Source organism: Chrysemys picta, chromosome 5 (genome assembly GCF_011386835.1).
Source record: "Chrysemys picta bellii isolate R12L10 chromosome 5, ASM1138683v2, whole genome shotgun sequence".
Classification (NCBI taxonomy): Eukaryota; Metazoa; Chordata; order Testudines; family Emydidae; genus Chrysemys; species Chrysemys picta.
Window position 1 is genome coordinate 91678907 of NC_088795.1, and position 21391 is coordinate 91700297.

A 21391-nucleotide genomic window follows, 5' to 3' on the forward strand; every position below is an offset into this window, starting at 1 on the left:
AAGTAAAATATACAGATTGTTAAAAGTTTAACTATAAAAGACAAAGTAGGCAGGGAGATAGACAGATGGCCTGGAGCTTTTATGCAAAAAGGGCTCCCTGGCAAAACACTGTGACACACAGAGAAGATGCAAATGGCACACTACCGGTTTATAGCTCTTAGGAAGCTATGTGCAAAATCCTGTGGGAGTACCCTGGGGCTGACAGGGAAAAGAAGAGCACATAGGGGGAATCTCTTTTGCCCTCAGCACATCTGTGGGTCAGGATTCCAGTGCAATCTTCTTTGGAGTGCTAGACTAGATGTGCACCCAGCCAGTGCACCGCAGCTGCAAGGGGTTTGCTCTGATAACTTCTAGTTAGGCCCTTGGTGCTTATATCTAGGGTTACCATATTTCAGCAAGCAAAAAAGAGGACAGGAGGAGCCCCGCCCCTGTCCTGCACTAGCCCCGCCCCCATCCTGCCCTAGCCCTGCCCTAGCCCCGCCCCTGCCCCTCCCACTTCCCCCCCTCAGAACCCCCAACCCTCCCCCTGCTCCTTGTCGCCTGACTGCCCCCTCCTGGGACCCTTGCCCCTAACTGCCCCCCAGGACTCCACCCCTTACCTAAGCCTCCCTGCCTCTTGTCCCCTGACTGCCCCCTCCTGAGACCCTCCTCCCATCCTAACTGGCCCCCTAGGACCCTACCCCCTACCTGTACCCTGACTGCCCCAACCCTTATCCACACTCCCACCCCCAGACAGACCCCTGGGACTCCCACGCCCCATCCAACCACTCTCCACCCCCTGACAGCCCCCCCCAGAACTCCTGACCCATCTAAACCCCTCTGCTCCATCCCCTGACTGCTCCGATCCCTCTCCCCACTCCTGCCCCCTGACAGCCCCCCCAGAACTCCCAAACACCCCCCCCCTGCTCCTTGTCCCCTAACTGCCCCCTCCTGGGACCCCTGCTCCTAACTGCCCCCCAGGACCCTACCCCCTACCTGTACCCTGACTGCCCAAAACCTTATCCACCCCCCCCCCCAGAAACCCCCCCCTGAACTCCCGACCCCCCCGTCTCTTGACTGCCCCATCCAAAACCTCCCTGCCCCTTCTCCGACCCCCTGGCCCCCTTGTTGTTGGCCTTCGCCTAATGTCTCTGTGAACTTGCTCGGGAACGGCCTGAGCCGTTCGTCCCAGCAGGCTGGGCAGCAGTGGAGAAGGAGCAGGGGAGGAGCTCCAGACTGCCGGAGGCGATCTGCAAATGCAGAGAGGGAGAGAGAGATCTCTGCTGCGGGGGAAGAGGAGGAGGGGCTCTCTCTGGCTGTCGGAGCCCCATGTAAGTGGCACCATCCGGCCAGCTGCCCTGTTAGCCGCGCGCTCTGCATGGGGGGGAGGGGGAAGTCCGGACATTTACAAATTCCCCCCAGACGCTATTTTTAGCTCAAAAAACTGGACATGTCCGGGGGAATCCGGACGAATGGTAACCCTATTATATCGCTTTTTGAAGCAGGCTTGTTACAGGGCTACATGTTGCTCCTTTTTACCAGGACGGGGCAGTAAAGTCAACCTCAGAGTGTATCCCCCACCCCAGCGCCTCAGACCAAATGTCTTGTGTCTTCACTCACCAAAACAAGTGTGTTTTTACCACAGAAGAACTAACTACCCTGCTGTAAAAGCACCATGGAGACAAGGCGAAGGGAAACTAAGTGAGGTCAACCACAGGTGGGGGAACACGGCTGACCTTACCTAGCTAGTTCTCAATAAACCCTACAGTGCTTTCTCTCTCTGTTAAATCCTAAGTGGAGACAACTGTTGTGCATTAGCTTGCTGTAAAACTAGGCTTTGTTTTCACTGACACAAAGATAAGTCATCCTCCCGCTCTGTGTTGGCAAGATGGCTCAGAGCCCTCTGTGTGACAGACCTGGTTCTGCTGCCATCCCACCTGCATGGCTCGGTATTGTACACTGTCGTATAGGTTTTAAGACTTATACAAGCATGTGGTACAGTGATGCCTGTAATAAAGCCCCTACTTAATGGAGCTCAGATGAGAATATCAGCAGTCTACTGATCTTCCTCATACAAGTTGTCAGTCATGGTATGGCCCTGAGTGTTAGAGGTGTGTAGCATAAGAAGAAAGACAGACATTTTGCTCTTGGGAAAACTGGTGAAAAATCATGTTTTCAGCCATGTGTGGAAAAATAAAATGTTTGTGCGTTGGCTACAGTGAGGCACATGGCTTACATACCAAAGAGTTACTTCAGAGTATGGAGCATAAGCTTTATCTATAGCTGGTTTAGGCCATATACAATGTAATCTACAATGTGTCAGTAAACTGGCTAAAATCATGACTTTACATCTCAGTTCAGCGTACCACTTCCAGATATCACTGGCCTGCTCTGTGAACAGCTATTAGGGCTACACTACTAGTTACATCAGTGAAAATCCCTGGTGTAAACATACGGCACTGATGCAAAACAGGGTTTGCCCGATACAATGTATGCCAGAGTATGTTGCACAGTGCAAGCCTTGTATTCTACCAATGCAGCGGATCTTTACTGGGGATTTGCACCAGTGTAGCTACATCAATAAAAATAAAAGAGAAAACAGACTAGATAAGACCATAATGTTACTGAAAAGTGATAGATTGACCACCTTGCAAACTGAAGACCTCGAAGACTGAAGAGGCACAGAACCTGAACAGCACAGACAATGGCAATGTAATCTCTTCATTCACCCTACCTACCCATAGAATCAAAGGGTTGAAAGGGACCACAAGGGTCATCTAGTCTAACCCTCTGCCAAGATGCAGGATTTGTTGGGTCTAAACCATCCAAGACAGAGGGCTCTCCAGCTTCCTTTTGAAAACCTTCAGTGAAGGAGCTTCCACAACCTCCCGAGGCAGTCTGTTGCATTGTCCTACTGTTCTTACAGTTAGGAAATTTTTCCTGAGATTTAATCTAAACCTGCTATGTTATAGATTGAGCCCACTGCCTCTGTGGCAAAAGAGAACAATATTTCTCCATCATATCCCCCATTAACCGCCTCTTTTCCGATCTAAACATACCCATTTCCTTCAACCTTTGCTCATAGGGCTTGCATTCCATCCCTTTGTCTCTGGCCTCTGGATCCTTTCCAGTTTTGCTACATCCTTTTTATACATTGGTGACCAAAACTGGACACAACACTCCAGCTGAAGCCTAACTAGTGCTGAGTAGAGTGGTACTATTGCCTCCCATGACTTGCTTACTATGCCTCTGCTAATGCAACCTAAAATCACATTTTTTTTTTTTGCAACAGCATCGCATTGCTGATTCATGTTGAGGTTGTGATTCACCACAACTCCCAGATCCTTCTCAGCAGTGCTGCTGCCAAGTCAGTTTCCCCCCATTCTGTATTTGTTTTTTCTTCCCTAAGTGTAGCACTTTGTTCCAAAGTGCCTGAAGCCTGACCAACAGGGAGTACTTGGGTAAGGGTGAGAGTATTCAGTGTCTTTGGGCTCTCTGTTGATACTACCATTTTTTATGGTAGATTTTGTCCACTAGGAACTAAATGCATTTAACAAAGCCACCAAATATCCATCATATGATAATGACTTGACTTCACTACCAACCAGGAGCGGCGCCAGGGTTTTTGCCACCCTAGGCGGCAGCACTCCTCCACAGTAATCGGTGGCAGCTCCTCGTCTGAAGCTGCGTTCTCGGCAGCGGGGGTCCTTCCACTCCGGGTCTTTGGGGCACTTTGGCAGCGGGTCCCGGAGCGAGTGAAGGACCCACCACCGAATTTCCGATGACGACCCGGAGCAGAAGCAGCCCCTCGCCACCGAAATTCCGCAGAGGGCGGCGAAATGCCAACCCCCAAATCCTGCCGCCCTAGGCAACCGCCTAGGGTCGCCTAGTGGAAGCGCCAGCCCTGCTACCAACCCCGGTTGGAATCAAAGTTATATTCAATGACTCATACTTTTAATCCTTCTGCAAAACTCTAGTAACTGCTCATGATCAACGTTTGAAATATTTCTGCTGACTCTGCTTGTGTTCTGGGTTTAATAATCTTGGATTTAGAAAGTCCGTACAATGTTGGGTCTAGAGTACATCAGACACCTCCTCTCTCTTTGTGGCTGTCCAAGATAATCATGCTTATCCGCAACATGGTAACTAGCAGCACCCAGGTATATAGATTCTGTTAATAGCCATGATGACGTATGATATTATGAGTGCTAGATTCTAAGCTATAGAACACTATGACTGGAGATTGGAGACTATGGGGGGAAAAGTCCAAGAACAAGCAAGTGAATCCTAGGAAAAAAGAATAAAGTCTAGTTTTGTTTGTTGTGTTCTGTTTAGTGTTATGCCTCCTATCTATGTTATTTGACTTTCTATAAACACTTGAGAGACATAGTCATATCTATCTTCCGTATATTCATATTTGCCCTGTCTGTTGATTTGTCAAAAGAATGTCAATGAAATGTTTTCCTTCCTTTTTTTTTTTCAGTAATTTTTTTGTCCAGGATTATCACTGTTCTTCCAGATCTTCCCTCTTGTCATCTTTGTTCTTTTCATGATGCATATATTTATACACGTGGTGTCAGATTCTCCATAGCCATGCACACTACGTAATCATTTGTACCATTGCAAAGTAGATAGAAAACATTCATATTGTGAGTAGTATTTTACACTCATTGTGCATTCACTTTTCTCTGGTGTAAGTGACTATACAAGGTGCAGGTAGCAAAAATTCCAGTCCTTTAAATCAGTGGGAGCTTTGCTTTGACTTCATTAGCAGCAAGATTAGTCCCTTGATGTTTCTGCATGTAGTTCTTGCTTTCTCTTCCTTCCCAGTCTTTTTCTCTATCACTCCTTAAATTTCCTGAGTTATAACCTTGAATTTGTCAGGCTGAGGTAACCTAAAAAACTTTTTCTGTATGACTGATGATTCTTACATTCTGGGTGTCTTTGCTTCTTAGCTATAGACCTTTGAGCTGGTTTTGGATCTGTGCAATATTCTTATTTCCTCATAAAAATGTTCAGATCCATTCAATCACTTGAAGTGAATTTATCCATTTATTTTTTGTAACTCAGTGCAGGATGGGCTCTCCCCACGCTGTAACAGTGTCTTCTCTGCTTCATAATAGCAGTGTGACAAAACCAGAGTGTCAGTATGTCATAAAGCAGTGGAATATAACAATAAAGCTTTCGCATCAACTGGACATACAAGTAGGTGTTGTTGGTAGGGTCCCTTTGTACCTCGATATTGTGGAAGGTATCTGTTTTACACCCTTAACAGGATTACAGATTGTGTGAAGGAGCAGGAGAATGGCAAACTAGTTTATATGAAACTTGGAACATTACTGCTCCGCTGAGAATTTTACACCTCAATTCATCCAATGCCCGCCAAAGTCAATGGAAAGACTAACTGACAGCGGGCTTTAGCTCAGATTCTATATTGGCTGCCTGCTTAAGTACTTGTGAGAAACAAGCAGTTCAAAGTGTCAATGCACAAGCCATAGTTCATTTTGTAGTCTGCATACAAAAATTGGTGTGATGCAATTTTTTTTATGTAAAAAAATTTATTCTGCCGTGGGAACAGTTCACTTAAACTGTCTTTAACAGAAGGTTTTTCCAACTTCAAATATTTATATGAACAGGAATACTGTACTATATCAAACATTTTAGTAGCCCGAAGACATGTGTAAAGATCTATGTATCTGCTCTCTTAAAGGATTTGATGAGATGTGTGGAACTAGTTTATATAAAAAATAGCTAACCTGAATGACAGTACCAGCATTTGTTAGTTTTGAGTCTACAGTGCATGACCTTAACTTACCAAAATGACAGAAGAGGATGTATATTTCACATAACATGATCTGGTTTATATCTTTTAGATTTTTTTATTTTAATCCTATTACTCTCTTAGCCAAGCAAGTGAACGTCAAGTTTAACCATTGTTGTGAAAGGGAGAAAAATATCCTGTCTTATCTTTCAAAAGAGGTATAGATTTAATCTTTATAATTTCTTATATTTAATAATTCTACCTAGAAACTACATAAGTCATATTTTTTCAGCTCATATCACTAGTGAAACACCATGAAGAAAAACGAAATTTTGTTCTCTATTGCATATTATTGGTTAATTCTAAAAGTCCACTTCTGCTCTAAAAATGGAGTTCCTCATGCATTCTCTCTCTCAGTGATTTTCATACCATTTCAAGTAAAACAAAGGGTTTTTTCCTTCCTGCCATGTAAACTCAACCTGTGACCGGAGAGTCAAGTTGGATTCTTTCCTTCTCACACATCACCAGTAATAAAAGCTCTGTAGTCCCAATGCCAGTGACTCCTGTGCAGTCCAGTTGTGTTAAGGGAAAGGAAGAGTGTGTAAATGTGGCTCCTGAGGTACTGAAGGACCTTATGCAAAACAACTTGTGCAGATTCCCATTCAATGTATTGCTCACTTCTCATGATGACCTTTCAAACTATTGAGAAATACCCTTCTAATCTATTTGTGAAGTTATGGGGGCTTGGAGGGGCCACCATCCCTGAACCAGGAGTTAGAGCTGAAACATACTTTCCAAGTAATGGAGAGCAGTTAGAGTTAATTCTTTGCTGCGACCCATTGGCACCAAAGCTGGACATGACTGATATGGAGGAAATAGTGATACCACTGACTAGAAGAGCTGCATAGGTTAAATCATCCTAGAGTTGCCACTGAATCCCAGATGACGAAGCTGAAGTCCTAGGGAAATAAGTTCCTTCCCTCCACCCTCAAGAATTACTTCCAAAATCTTAAAGCAGGCCCTGATGTCCAGGTTGTATGAACCATTCCTCCCTGTTGTATCATTAGCTATTGTGGTGCAAACTGAGAAGGGGTCTTACTCCTACTCTGGGAGAAGTAAGGATAGTTGATTTAAGATGATTGTGCCTCTACCACATATACAGGCCAGGATATTGTAGAAGTCAATTTCCACCAAGAGACACTCGTTTCCTTGACTAACATATCCCCCTTTTTTATTCTGTGCTCATGGAAGAAAAGCCAGGAAGCACAGAGGACAAGGACAAGAAAAATGCATGGTAAACAGGTCTGTGCAGGATGTGGAGCCTCTGCTGAGCTACCTTAAATTTGACTCTGAAATGGGGCTCTGTAAAACTGGCAACCTGAGCTGCCATTATTATGGAATCCCACTGATATGATCTACTTGTGACAATGTACTCAGCTTCCTTTTACAAGTCACAAAGCATGGACAATGAAACTGAACTGGTCGGTTTCAATTTCTATTTATAGTCAGCTTTACTTCCTGGTTCTCTGGCACCTGCACAAGGTTGCAATATTTGAGTTGAGATCTAAAGAAAAGAAAATAATGAAAACATTATTAATACAGTTTGTAAAAAGTTTTTTTAAAAAGCCTGACTTTTTTGCCTAAACTACTTGATACTATTCCTTAGACCTTATCTACACTTGTGGCAGCATGTAAAGTACATGTAGTTACAAGCCGCAGTGAAAGGCAGAATCACTGAAACCAGTTCAGGCTCAGTCTCTGGATCTGAATTAAGAGAGAAAGAGAGCTCCACGTGTCTGAATCAGCAGTGCTTACTCAGGCAAAGCTCTGGCTGAAGTTGCTGGGAGCTGAGCATGAGTGAGGATTCACAGGTCAAACCTTTAACAGAAGCCAACTTAAGAAATATAAATTTGATGCAGAACCCAGTTAGAGATTTTTAAAATGTTGAACAATACTCCTGATGCTATTGGCCTAGGACAAATTTGATATTTAGAGTGCTGCCAGCAAAAACATTTAATCCCTGTAGTGGGCTTTGTTGAGTGAGTTTCCTAGATGTTAGTAGCAGCAAATAAGGCAACTCGGTTCAATAAACCTATAAATATATTGAGAATTATGTCCTATTTTGTATTAAAATGTAGAGGCGAATAGAATAGAGAAAACTCATAGAATTTGGTCTCACTTTATATGAAGGGAGCAGTTATAAATAGTTAATTACTTATTAACAGATGGTGAATAAATGGATAATCAGTGTCTGTAGACTCCAAGTTGTCAATACCCATCTATAACACTTTCTGTTGATGTGCTTATAGGCTTTTGTACCACAGACCACTCATCATTGTAAAATGCTCATAACGTTTTTAATTGTCTAAACCCTTTATAAACTAAGTGTACCCTTTATATAAAGTGTGACTTTTGGTTACCTCTCCAGCAAATATCTGAAAATACAGGCAAGTCTCCACAGTGATTCTTTTTATCCGTTCTGGTTCATGACAGTTTACTTGTGAGTTCACTTTCATGTTACTTTACACACAACATAGTCAAATGTTTATAAAGTCCTGCAAAGCTAAGGAAGACTTTTGAAAATTTCCCTCTCTTTATTCTCACTCCTTGGCTCTCTGATGCTCCCAGTTCTATTCTGTGCTTTGTGATCTCTGATACTTGTGGTATATGCACTAGCAGTACTTGAAGAACTGATAAGCAGTACAGGAAGCTTTGAAGGAGATGGAATTTATATTGATTATAAGACTTCTGGCCATTTAAGATATAGTTGCATAATCTTACAGGAAGTCTGAACTGACTTTTTTCTCTGTTGTTGGAAATACTTTCCAGTCCACATTACTGTGCTGTTTTCAGTCTTATTTAATCTTTAGGATGATTTATGATCTTTGTTGTATTCAACATGATGAGCTCAACTGATATGAGTACCCACGGGAAGGGTCTTTTAAAGAGATAGATGATTACAGTTGGTGACTTGTGACAAAAATCTGAAGCCAATTATTCTCTTGAGAACAACTTCTCTTTTAAATGACACATGTGGAACTTTTTATGAAAAGTAATAGACTAGATGAAAATGCAGTCTGAGGAATTTATCATCCTAATCACTCTAAGACATATTGGTGATGATATGAATATATGGTAGTAATGAATTTTTCATAGTTCTATAAATGCTGTTTGTTAGAATATTATGCATACATATTGAAAGTAAAACTGGAAATCCAGTGTTATTTGTTTTTTATTCTCCTGCCACCACAGACATGGTTTATAAATATTTAGAATGAGTGGATCAACTGCTACATTAATTCTACCATGACTCATATTTCTCTGGATATTTTGGCAGAGCCTCAAAATCCCCTATATACACTATATGTCTATGACATGCCTCAGTCTGATAAGTCAAGCGTAAGATGCAAGTCTGAGATGCTAAAGGTCCAATCATATATTCCTGAGTTAGATTACAATGAAAAGCTCAAAGTAAATTGCATAGAGTCTTATTCAGCATGATGTGCAACATAGATTCAGAGCGTCCAAGAAAGGACCATTATGATCATCTAGTCTGACCACCTATATAACACAGGCCATACAACTTCCCCAAAATAATTCCTAAAGCATATTTTTAAGAAGACATCCAATCTTGATTTAAAAATTATCAGTAATGGAGAATCCACCATGACCCTGGGTCAATTGTTCCAATGCTTGATTACTCATTGTTAAAAATGTATGCCTTATTTCCAGTCTGAATTTGTGTAGCTTCACCTTCCAGACACTGGAACATGTTATAAATTTCTCTGCTAGATTGAAAGGCCCATTATTGAATATTTGTTCCCCATGTAGGTTCTTATAGGCTGTAATCAAGTCCCTAACCTTCCCTTTGTTAAACTAACTAGATTGAGGTTCTTGAGTCTATCACTATAAGGCATGTTTTCTAATCCTTGTGCATTCTCATGGCTCTTCTCTGTACCCTCTCCAATGTATCAACAGCCTTCTTGGGCTGTGGGCACCAGGATTGGACACATTATTCCAGTAGTCATCATGTGGTATCAAGAAATCCCTCAAACATGTGTTTGATTGGGGTTGTAGGAGAGGGAGACAAAACTGAGATAAATAAAGTTAGGATACAGGAAAAAAAGAAAAATAAGACTGTTGAACCTTTAATTACTCGCCAGCATAGTCTCTCTTTTCATATCCTGCTTATAAAAAGGATGAGATGAGACAACATTTCTGATGAAAGATCATGGGACTGATGAATTACATAGCAAATATATATTATGGGATGTAATGCCAAAACAGCACATAACAAGGAAACTATGAAAATAGTTTTAACATATTCCAAGCTTCCTGAAGGTGTTTATATCTCTCTTCAGACTGATGAAAAGCCTTTCGTTATATACTCATGTGAAATATGTTCAGGGGTAAAAGTAACTTAAAGAACTTACTGGTACACAGGGCGACTGGGGTCCTGGGCAAAGGGTGGGGGAGGCTCTGGCCCCCGGAAGAGGCAGGGCCTTGGGCAGAAGGGGTGGGCTGGGGACAGATTCCCCCAGCCAGCCCTTCAGCACTGCCCAGCCTGCACCGCCCAGGGCTCTGGCACCGATTTAAAGGGCCCGGGGCTCCAGTCGCTGCTGGGAGCCCTGGGCCCTTTTAAATCGCTGGGCCCCGGGGCAGCTGCCCCCCAACCCCCCGGTCAGAGGCCCTTCTGGTCCAGTCGGCTGGGTACCAGTGGCCACCTTCTTACCAGTATGCCATATTGGCTTACTTTCACTTCTGAATATCTTTCAGCCAATGCTTAGTCTGCAAAGGATTATGGGTAAAACCAAAATCTTGTTGCCTGGGCCTAGAAGAATTACTTTTTATAGCCCAACAGAATATTGAGATTTTGGTTTTATCCAAACATGACTTTCCTCATATAAATTAATGGAACTAGTAGGAATTCTGATGTTACTTTAGATTAGTTTTATTGTGCAGTGTCTCTGCAGAAATAGTTCAACAACTTTTTATAAGCTACTGGATAGCTCCAGGGACTGGTGATGAAATGTGGAGCCTTTCACCTGTAAGAATCTCATTTGAATACAAAATAGGGCCATATTCACCCTGGCATCACTGCAGTATTTATGTGAATGTAACTCCCATTGACCTGGCCTAAAAATAGAATAATGCAGTTGTGAATAAGACTCAAAGTGATTAGACACTGGTTACTAACGAATGGCTATATTTGGTGAGCCATATGAAATGAGCTGGTATTTCAGTGTAGATCCTAGAAGAGATGCCCACATCTGAGACGTCACTTCAACACTTGGCATCCTCCAACAAGAGAAAGAGGAGTTAAAAGAACACCGTCAACTTCAAAAATCACATTTGTCTGAAATACACCTGCTGTAGCCTGAGAGATTTGGGGAAAGAGACTGTCTTTTTCCTTACTTATTTCTATGAGAAAGCATAATGATGCCCTGACCATGAGTGAGGGGGATGCGGGTGTCTGTTAAAAACACTGAAGATAAAATAAATGTAAGTATTATATTAATTTTAATTATTATTATTATTAACTGAAAGATTAGAGAAAGGACACTTTTCAGTTTATTTTCTTCGGCAGTTGACAGGTGTTTTGGCACTAATTCAGCAGTGTACTCAAGCATATGCTTAATGTTATGCTCATGAGTAGTCCCGTTGCTGAATCAGGGCCTTTGTACGCTGTCAATGCCACTGTTTCATGATAGTCAGTTTCCCCTGTTTGAAGGGCCTGCACAGACAGCAGCACTAAAAAAGAGACAGGAAACTGATGGTTAGACCGCAAACTCTTGAACAAAACAAATTAAAAGTAAGTGGATTTCAAGCTGATAGCATCTTTTCAATGGACATGGAGACTCCAACTCTACGAGGTGGTACCTCTGGCACAGGACTAGGCTACATTGGTGAAACAACGTGGGGAAGCTTCTGCTGCCCTATTTGGTGGGTACATAGAGGACGTCGAGTTCTTCAGTAGCAATGAAGACCAAGTTAATGTTTTAAGTTAATTTTCAGGGCCTTTATATCATTTTAAATTCAATCTGTATAGCGATATGAACAGGGGGAAATCAGCTAGTAGTGGCCCTTGGTTTCATTTTTGCTGCTGCAACATCTATCCTTGCCTCTACTGCTGTTATTTCTTTATCTCTAGCTGCTTCTTAGTCAGAAACTTTGGATCCATTTTAGGTAGGGATAGGTTGCTTTTGGTATCTCTCATCTACCCTTCTTCTGACACCTTCTCTTTTCTGGAATGGGTCTGTGCTTCTCTTTTCATGCTCTCCCTTCAGTATTCCCACAACTCCCATCTCTCCTCAGTCACCTATTCCTCTTTTCCTTTCAAGCAAGGAAGAGTGAATATCTAAAGCCTAAGAAGTATGAGAATTTAAAACAAAAGATGATTTGTGTTTTAGAAAGACATCAGGGTTATTTCCTCTGACTTTTCTCACACTCCCCTGCTATTCATCACTTCATGCAGGATCTCTTTATTATGTCACTGTATGCTTTCACTCAGGTAGATGAGCTACTAGGGAGAGAAATAGAACAAGAACTCCAACAAGCTAAATTGGAACATTGATGCTCCTACAGTCCTGCTATGGAGTTCAGGGGCAGCAGTTAAGAGGGACAGACCTTAGAGGAGAAGAGAGAAGCACTTATCCTTCCAAAGGATGGAGGAAATGAAAGAAGGAATATAAAACCAAATTATCAAAGATGGATTGTAAAGTTACACCTGCAATGGTGCATGCAGGGGATGGAAGGAATGAAGTAATAGCTCTTATTGGACCAACTTCTGTTGGTGAGAGAGACAAGCTCTGGGAAATACATTTCCCAGACATGAAGAGCTCTGCGTAAGCTTGAAAACTTATCTCTTATGACCAATTTCTGTTGGTGAGAGAGACAATACCTCACCCACCTTGACTCCATAAAGCTGGGTGTAAGTTTGGAAGCTGGCTTGAAGCCCCTGACAATTTGGCCCATAAAATAAAAGATTAAGAAGGGTAAGTTAAGCAAACTGTGGTTAAAACATTGCTTTTATAGACAAGAAAGTTTAAATCTGGAGGCAGCACTAATGGCTCCTAGAAGATGTAATCCACTGTACTTGAATCCATTCCGTTTTGTTCACACCACTGCTTGGGTGACATACAGTGCAACATTTTATCAATGATGTGTTCAGCAATGGCTCCTGGGGATCCCATGCTAAAAGCCTTGCCACCAAGTGAAGGGATCATTTTCTTGCCACTGATGGCGTACAGCCTTCTCTGGCTATTGCGAAGTAATCTCTGCCAGAGACGACATATCCCTGAACAGGAAGCATGCTTCTGATGAACTAGGTTTTTTGTATTTGGAATTGGCTGGATGGATTCCACCAAATGCAGTGTTTTCAACTCTTGTGATTTGATCATGACTTTGCAATATTCAGTGTTGTTCTTAAAGCTCCAGGTTGTGGAATCAAGAGATTGCATGAGCATCTCAGTTTTCAGATAAAAAAAGTTTCTAGTGCTCCTGGTTGCAGAAGAAAACTTGATAACATGAAGTGAGTGCTCCCTACAGGCTCAGAAACCAGCAGGCAACTAAAACCCACAGTGTATTTTTACCAGTCCTTACTCATGATTTTTGAATGCTTAGGGTTGGCATTCCTGAAAATAGCAGGCTCTGTCAAATATTTTCTGAAGGAGGAAACCCCTCTGCCCTCTACAAGGCCATCATCCCCAATAATAATTACCCAAATAGGCTATCCACTTTGTGGGACACACACACACAGGGCAAGCATGTTATGCAAGTGCACACACCCCAGGAGCCTGCTCCAAAGCCCATTTAAGTCAATGGGAATCTTTCCAATGGCTTCAATGAGTTTTGGACCAGGTCCTGAAACAGGTGATTTATCACAAGTGAAGGCAGGAGTCGGGGGTTGTTAGACTCACTTGCTAAGATATTAGATCACATCACTAAATGGACCCTACTAATCAGCCAGCGATGGGATAGCCACCTGGAGAACATGTTCAGATCTGGAGATGGCATAAGACACCAGATTAAGTTATTTGCTTGTTCTTTTAAATTTATCTGCACCTCACAGCTTTGGGTTTGAAAAAGCTTTGGACTTGCATGAGGTGTATATTGATTGGGAGGATTTAGAGATAATAAGCAGTTTTTGCCTGATGTATATCCCTAGTCTAAGGGACTGTCCCTTAAACCAAGACAGTTTCAGGGGGTTGTTTTTGTTTTAAAAGCAACATTATGCCCTTGGATATTCATACAAAACAAACTGCCATTGAAACCAATGGGAGTTAAACATGAGGGCAAACTGGGACTCAGAGCAGCTGTGTCCTTCAGAGCAGCATTTAGGAGAGTGAGTCATTGCACCTGCAGGGAGGGAAGGGTGAGTCAAACCAATTTTCTATAGTCCTGACCACAGACAGAAAAGGGGGAAGAGATGGCCCTTGGGCAGGGGCAAGGACAAGGAAGGAGGATTGCATTGCTTTTTTGTGCCTCCCCTAATGACAGGCACTTATAAAATTAGGAAGAACATACAGTCATCAGCTGCCACTTTCTGGCTACTTCAGTTTAAAGGGACCAACCTTCTGCCAGTCATTTAAGAAGATTATAGCTTATTGGATGTTAAACTAAAGGGTTTTAGTTCCTATAAGCCCAGAGACCCTGGAGACAGTGCAAAGTCATAGGGCCTTCATGTAGATACAGCCCTTGCCTCCTGTAGGAGGTCTGCCAATGGACCTGACTTCTGACCTGCAATATCTTCACTATGCCAGCCCTGAGCACATGAAGTGGAGAATGAGAACTGTGCCAGACTGCATAGTGAAATAATAGACAGATATCCACCAGGACAAGACCATTGAACTTGTGATCTATCCTAACTTGAATCAAGGTCTCCTCCGGTAAAGAGCTAGGTAAGCTCTCTTACTGTTCATCACTGCATGTAGTATAAGGCAGAACGCTCTGAAATAGTCATATCGATGTTTTCAAAAAATTAACTTATATCAGGGGTTCTCAAACTGTAGGTTGTGAGGTTATTACATGGGGAGTTGCGAGCTGTCAGCCTCCACCCCAAACTCAGCTTTGCTTCCAGCATTTATAATGATATTAAATATATTTTAAAGTGTTTTTAATTTATATGGGGGGGGGGTCACACTCAGAGGCTTGCTCTGTGAAAGGGGTCACCAGTACAAAAGTTTGAAAACCACTGCCTTAGACATTAATGTTTTTGCAAGATTATTTAAGTCTATAGTTATATAACTTAGGCCCCAGTTTTGCAAGGACTTAAATTTACACACACACGCATTTCTATTTACTTAAATGACATTTACATGTGTGAAGTTATGCAAATGCTTAAGTCTTTGCAAGATCAGAGACTTAGGCCTGGTCTACGAGTTTAGGTCGACTTTAGCAGCGTTAAATCGAATTAAGCCTGGACACATTCACACGACGAAGCCCTTTCTTTCGACTTAAGGGGCCCTTTAAACCGGTTTCTTTACTCCACCTTCGAGGGGATTAGCGATAAAATCGGCCTTAGCGGGTCGGAATTGTGGACGGAATTCGATGTTATTGGCCTCTGGGAGCTATCCCACAGTGCTTCATTGTGACTGCTCTGGACAGCACTCTCAACTCAGGTGCACTGACCAGGTAGACAGGAAAAGCCCCGCGAACGTTTGAATTTCATTTCCTGTTTGCCCAGTGTGGAGAGCACAGGTGACCACGCAGAGCTCATCAGCACAGGTAACCGTGATGGAGTCCCAGGATCGCAAAAGAGCTCCAGCATGGACCGAACGGGAGGTACGGGATCTGCTCGCCATATTGGGAGATGAATCAGTGCTAGTTGAACTCCGTAGCAGTAAACGAAATGGCAAAATATTAGAAAAGGTCTCCAAGGCCATGAAGGACAGAGGCCATAACAGGGACGCACAGCAGTGCCGTGTGAAAATTAAGGAGCTAAGGCAAGCCTACCACAAAGCCAGAGAGGCAAACGGAAGGTCCGGGGCAGAGCCGCAAACATGCCGCTTCTACGCAGAGCTGCATGCCATGCTAGGGGGTGCAGCCACCACTACCCCAACCGTGTGCTATGACTCCATCACTGGAGAAACACACAGGGAAGAGGGTTCGGGGTACGAGGAAGATGAAGATGAAGATAATGTAGATAGCTCACAGCAGCAAGGAAGCAGAGAAACCGGTTTCCCCAACAGCCAGGATATGTTTATCACCCTGAACCTGGAGCCAGTAACCCCCGAACTCACCAAAGGCGTGCTCCCAGACCCTGAGGGCACACAGGGGACCTCCGGTGAGTGTACCTTTGTAAATATTACACATGGTTTAAAAGCAAGCGTGTTTAATGATTAATTTGCCCTGGCAATCGCGGCCAGTACAGCTACTGTAAAAGTCTGTTAACGTGTATGAGGATGGAGCAGAAATCCTCCAGGGACATCTCCAGAAAGCTCTCCTTCATGTACTCCCAAAGCCTTTGCAAAAGGTTTCTGGGGAAGGCTGCCTTATCCCGTCCGCTATGGTAGGACACTTTACCACGCCAGGCCAGTAGCACGTAGTCTGGAATCATTGCATAACAAAGCATGGCAGCGTATGGTCCCGGTGTTTGCTGGCATGCAGACAACATCCATTCCTTATCGCTCTTTGTTATCCTCAGGAGAGTGATATCATTCACGGTCACCTGGTTGAAATGGGGTGATTTTATTAAGGGGACATTCAGAGGTGCCCGTTCCTGCTCGGATGAACAGAAATGTTCCCCTCTTTTAGCCACGCGGTGGGGGGAGGGGTGAAGTGATCATCCCCGATAATTGGGTGTGGGGGTCGGAGGGGGGTTAGTTGGGTTTGTGCTGCATGTTAACCTGGGAACTGCAGCCCCTCCTTTTACATTGCAAACCCATTTTAAATGGCCAACCCAATGGGTGCTTGGTATGGGAAATGAGGGCGCTACTGTTTGAAACCATTCCCACATGTTAAGAAGGTTAAAAAAGCCAAAAGACTGTGGCTTACCATGGCTGCCTGCAAGCCGAAATCTGTTGCCTGGCACTGCATGAGTGATCTCTCACACCAAACCGGCAGGCCCTCAATATAAGAGGAAAAATGCGACCTTGTAACGAAAACACATGTGCTGTGTAATGTGAACAGCAAAATTTAACGTGAAAGAGTGTACCCATTGTTCTCTAAAATGTGTCTTTTTTAACCACCTCTCCCTTCTCCTCCACCAGCTGCAAATGTTTCTCCTTCACAGAGGCTAGTGAAGATTAGAAAGAGAAAATGGCGGACTCGGGATGACATGTTCATGGAGCTCCAGATGTCCTCCCAAGCTGAAAGAGCGCAGCAGAATGCGTGGAGGCAGTCAATGTCAGACTACAGAAAAGCACAGTATGAACCAGAGGACAGGTGGCGGGCTGAATTGCGGGATGAACAGAGCAAGTGGCGGGCTGAAGATGATAGGTGGCGTCAGCTTGCAGACAGAAGGCAAGAGTCGATGCTCCGGCTGCTGGAGCATCAAACTGATATGCTCCAGCGTATGGTTGAGCTGCAGGAAAGGCAGCAGGAGCAGAGACCACCACTACAGCCCCTGTGTAACCAACAGCCCTCCTCCCCAAGTCCCATTGCCTCCTCACCCAGACGCCCAAGAACACGGTGGGGGGGCCTCCAGCCACCCAGTCACTCCACCCCAGATGATTGCCCGAGCATCAGAAGGCTGGCCTTCAATAAGAGTTAAAGTTTTAAACTGCAGTGTGTCCTTTTCCTTCCCTCCTCCCCCACCCATCCCGGGCTACCTTGGCAATTATCCCCCTAGTTGTGTGATGAATTAATAAAGAATGCATGAATGTGAAGTAACAATGACTTTATTGCCTCTGCAAGCGGTGCTCGAAGTTGGGAGGAGAGGGTGGGGTGGTTGGTTTACAGGGAAGTAGAGTGAACCGGGTGGGGCGGAGGGTTCATCAAGGAGAAACAAACAGAAGTTTCACACTGTAGCCTGGCCAGTCACAAAACTCGTTTTCAAAGCTTCTGATGCGCACCGCGCCCTGCTGTGCTCTTCTAACCGCCCTGGTGTCTGGCTGCACGTAATCAGCGGCCAGGCAATGTGCCTCAACCTCCCACCCCACCATAAATGTCACCCCCTTACTCTCAGAGATATTGTGGAGCACACAGCAATAACAATGGGGATATTCTTTTCGCTGAGGTCTGAGCGAGTCAGTAAGCTGCGCCAGCGCACTTTTAAATGTCCAAATGCACATTCCACCACCATTCGGCACTTGCTCAGCCTGTAGTTGAACAGGTCCTGACTACTGTCCAGGCTGCCTGTGTACGACTTCATGAGCCATGGCATTAAGGGGTAAGCTGGGTCCCCAAGGATAACTATAGGCATTTCAACATCCCCAACGGTTATTTTCTGGTCCGGAAAGAAAGTCCCTTCCTCCAGCTTTCGAAACAGACCAGAGTGCCTGAAGACGCGAGCATCATGTACCTTTCCCGGCCATCCCACGTTGATGTTGGTGAAACGTCCCTTGTGATCCACCAGGGCTTGCAGCCGCATTGAAAAGTACCCCTTGCGGTTTATGTACTCGGTGGCTTGGTGCTCCGGTGCCAAGATAGGGATATGGGTTCCGTCTATCGCCCCACCACAGTTTGGGAATCCCATTGCAGCAAAGCCATCCACTATGGCCTGCACGTTTCCCAGAATCACTACCCTTGATATCACCAGGTCTTTCATTGCCCTGGCAACTTGGATCACAGCAGCCCCCACAGTAGATTTGCCCACTCCAAATTGATTCCCGACTGACCGGTAGCTGTCTGGCGTTGCAAGCTTCCACAGGGCTATCGCCACTCACTTCTCAACTGTGAGGGCTGCTCTCATCCTGGTATTCTGGTGCTTCAGGGCAGGGGAAAGCAAGTCACAAAGTTCCATGAAAGTGCCCTTATGCATGCGAAGGTTTCGCAGCCACTGGGAATCATCCCACACCTGCAGCACGATGCGGTCCCACCAGTCTGTGCTTGTTTCCTGGGCCCAGAATCGGCGTTCCACGGCATGAACCTGCCCCAGTAACACCATGATTTGCACATTGCTGGGGCCTGTACTTTGTGAGAGGTCTATGTCCATATCAATTTCCTCATCACTCTCGTCGCCGCGCTGCAATCGCCTCCTCAGCTGGTCCTGGTTTTGCTTTGGCATGTCCTGGCTCTGAATGTACTCCAGGACAATGCGCGTGGTGTTCATAGTGCTCATAATTGCCGCGGTGATCTGAGCGGGCTCCATGATCCCAGTGCTATGGCGTCTGGTCTGAAAAAAGGTGCGAAACTAGTATCTGACGGATGGAGGGAGGGAGGGGCGACTGACGACATGGCGTACAGGTACAGGGAATTAAAATCAAAGGTGGCTGTGCATCAGGGAGAAACACAAACAACTGTCACACAGAATGCCCCCCCCCCCCCCAAGATTGAACTCAAAACCCTGGGTTTAGCAGGCCATTGATTTCACGGAGGGAGGGGGAAGCAAATGAATACAGAACAAATCTATTTTTTACATCTTAAGCTGGCAGACAACGGTGCAGCATGACTGATAGCCCTCGGCATCTTCTGGGTGCTTGGCAGAAAATACTGGGCTCTTGGCAGAAAACAGCATACTACGACTGATAGCCATCATTGTCGAGACTGCCCAGGTGCCCATGATTGACAGCCACTGCAGTACGACGACAACAGATACCAGTCGTAATATACCATCTTCTACCAAAAGGCAAGGGGCTGCTGTTGTGTGAAATGCAGCCCCATGTCTGCCAGCACCCAGATAGCCGATGAAGGCTACCAGTCATACTGCACCGTCTACTGCCAAAAGGCAATTAGCTGCTGCTGTGTAGCAATACAGTACCATGTCTGCCGGCACCCAGAGGGCATATGGTGACGGTGAGCTGAGCTGAGCGGGCTCCATGCTTGGCCTGGTATGTTGTCTGCACAGGTAACCCAGGTAAAAAGGCGCGAATCGATTGTCTGCCGTTGCTCTGACGGAGGGGGGGGTGCCTGACGACATGTACCCAGAACCCCCCGCGACACTGTTTTGCATCATTCAGGCTTTGGGATCTCAACCCAGAATTCCAATGGGCAGCGGAGACTGCGGGAACTGTGGGATAGCTACCCACAGTGCAACACTCCGAAAGTCGACGCTAGCCTCGGTACTATGGACGCGGTCCGCCGACTTCATGCACTTAGAGCATTTTATATGGGGACACACACAATCGGCTGTATACAACCGATTTCTATAAAACCGGTTTCTATAAATTCGATCTAATTTCGTAGTGTAGACATACCTTAGATTTTTAGACTGCACATAAAGTGTTCTGATGTAGTCATGTGAAAGCCTAAAGAATTTGGGATAAGTGTACATTTGCAGTAAACTACTAAGTGAGTTGATATATTACCTACCGTGTCCAATCCTATAGTCTTTCCATGTACAGAACTACTACTGACGTCAGTGTAAGTTCTGCAGTTAGATTGCAGATTCACATACAAGGAATACAACTGGTCATACATATTTTTTACTTCATCTTGACTTAAACTCTGAAATTTTGTTGCTGAAACATTTTCACACCATGGCTTTTGAACTGAAAATTAACACTTTCATTTTGGTCAAAATTTTCCAGTCTTCAGTTTTCTAATTTCAAAGAAGCTACAGGTTTCCTGCCCTCCCCAACCCCCCCCCCCCATCTCTCTTTTTCCTCACCCTAACTTTTCCTGGGGAGTGAGGCAAAGCTGTAAGGGGGAAGAGACCCAAACATTTAAAACAAAAACAAACAAACACACACACACAAGTTAACGCTATCTGTTTTTCTTCATGTCATTCAAAAGTTTTCCACAAAAAGTATATAGCATCTTTCATCCAGCTCTATTTAAGGTAGATGGAAATTAAAAGAGAACAGAAGATGCAGACTTGGGCCAACCAAGCATTTCATTGGATTGCAGTCTCTAAAATCCTATGTTGTTATTGTTAACCCTACTTAAACATATTCTCTGCTTCTCACTTGAGTCCAGTTGTTCTGAAGAAGGGCAAATCATCCTAACCCATGTATTTTAGGCGACTTTCATCTCACCACATCAGTTTGAATAATGTATGAAAATATCATGAATTCATAATTTGTCAATATTTTAGCAACCGTGTGGCATGTTGAAATAAAAGAGTAACTAAATGGAGAACTGGATGGCTGTAGGGGTTGATAAGAGGACATATAACTTGTCAGCTGCTCAAATCCAGCCCAGGTTGCTAATGAAAACAATAGCAATGGAAAGTCTTTACCATCTGACAGCTGTTTGGCTGTGTGTGAAGTGAGTCAGTGACTACTCAGATATTTTTAGAGCACCCACTATAGTTTCTAAACAGTAATATCTGTATCCCAGCCCAATTTCTCATGGACAGGTGTCCATGTCATGGAACTCACTAATGGCACCCAACAATCTCTGCTGGCACCACAGAAGAAATAAGTTTAGTATGGTGACTGAACTTCCCTCTCACTCCTAGAGTAAGTCACTGCAAGCCAGGGTTGGGACACCCAGGCAGTGGAAGGCAGTGTGATGAACCATGTTGTACCAGTCCCATAGATACTTCTAGAACATTCTTCAGGGCTGCTATTTCAAAACCTTTCACAAGCCCTGCATTTACTCAAATAT

The 21391-nt window shown here is 44.3% G+C and overlaps 1 long non-coding RNA gene across 3 annotated transcripts in view; it reads right to left on the reverse strand.

The window, feature by feature from the left end:
• Positions 1 to 5942: 5942 nt before the first annotated feature.
• LOC135983974 (uncharacterized) overlaps positions 5943 to 21391 on the reverse strand; it is a 29503-nt gene continuing 14054 nt past the window's right edge. For all 3 annotated transcript variants that reach the window (XR_010601859.1, XR_010601860.1, XR_010601861.1), the window contains one exon: positions 5943 to 7304. This is a non-coding gene — a long non-coding RNA (uncharacterized LOC135983974). The remainder of the gene's footprint in view (positions 7305 to 21391) is intronic.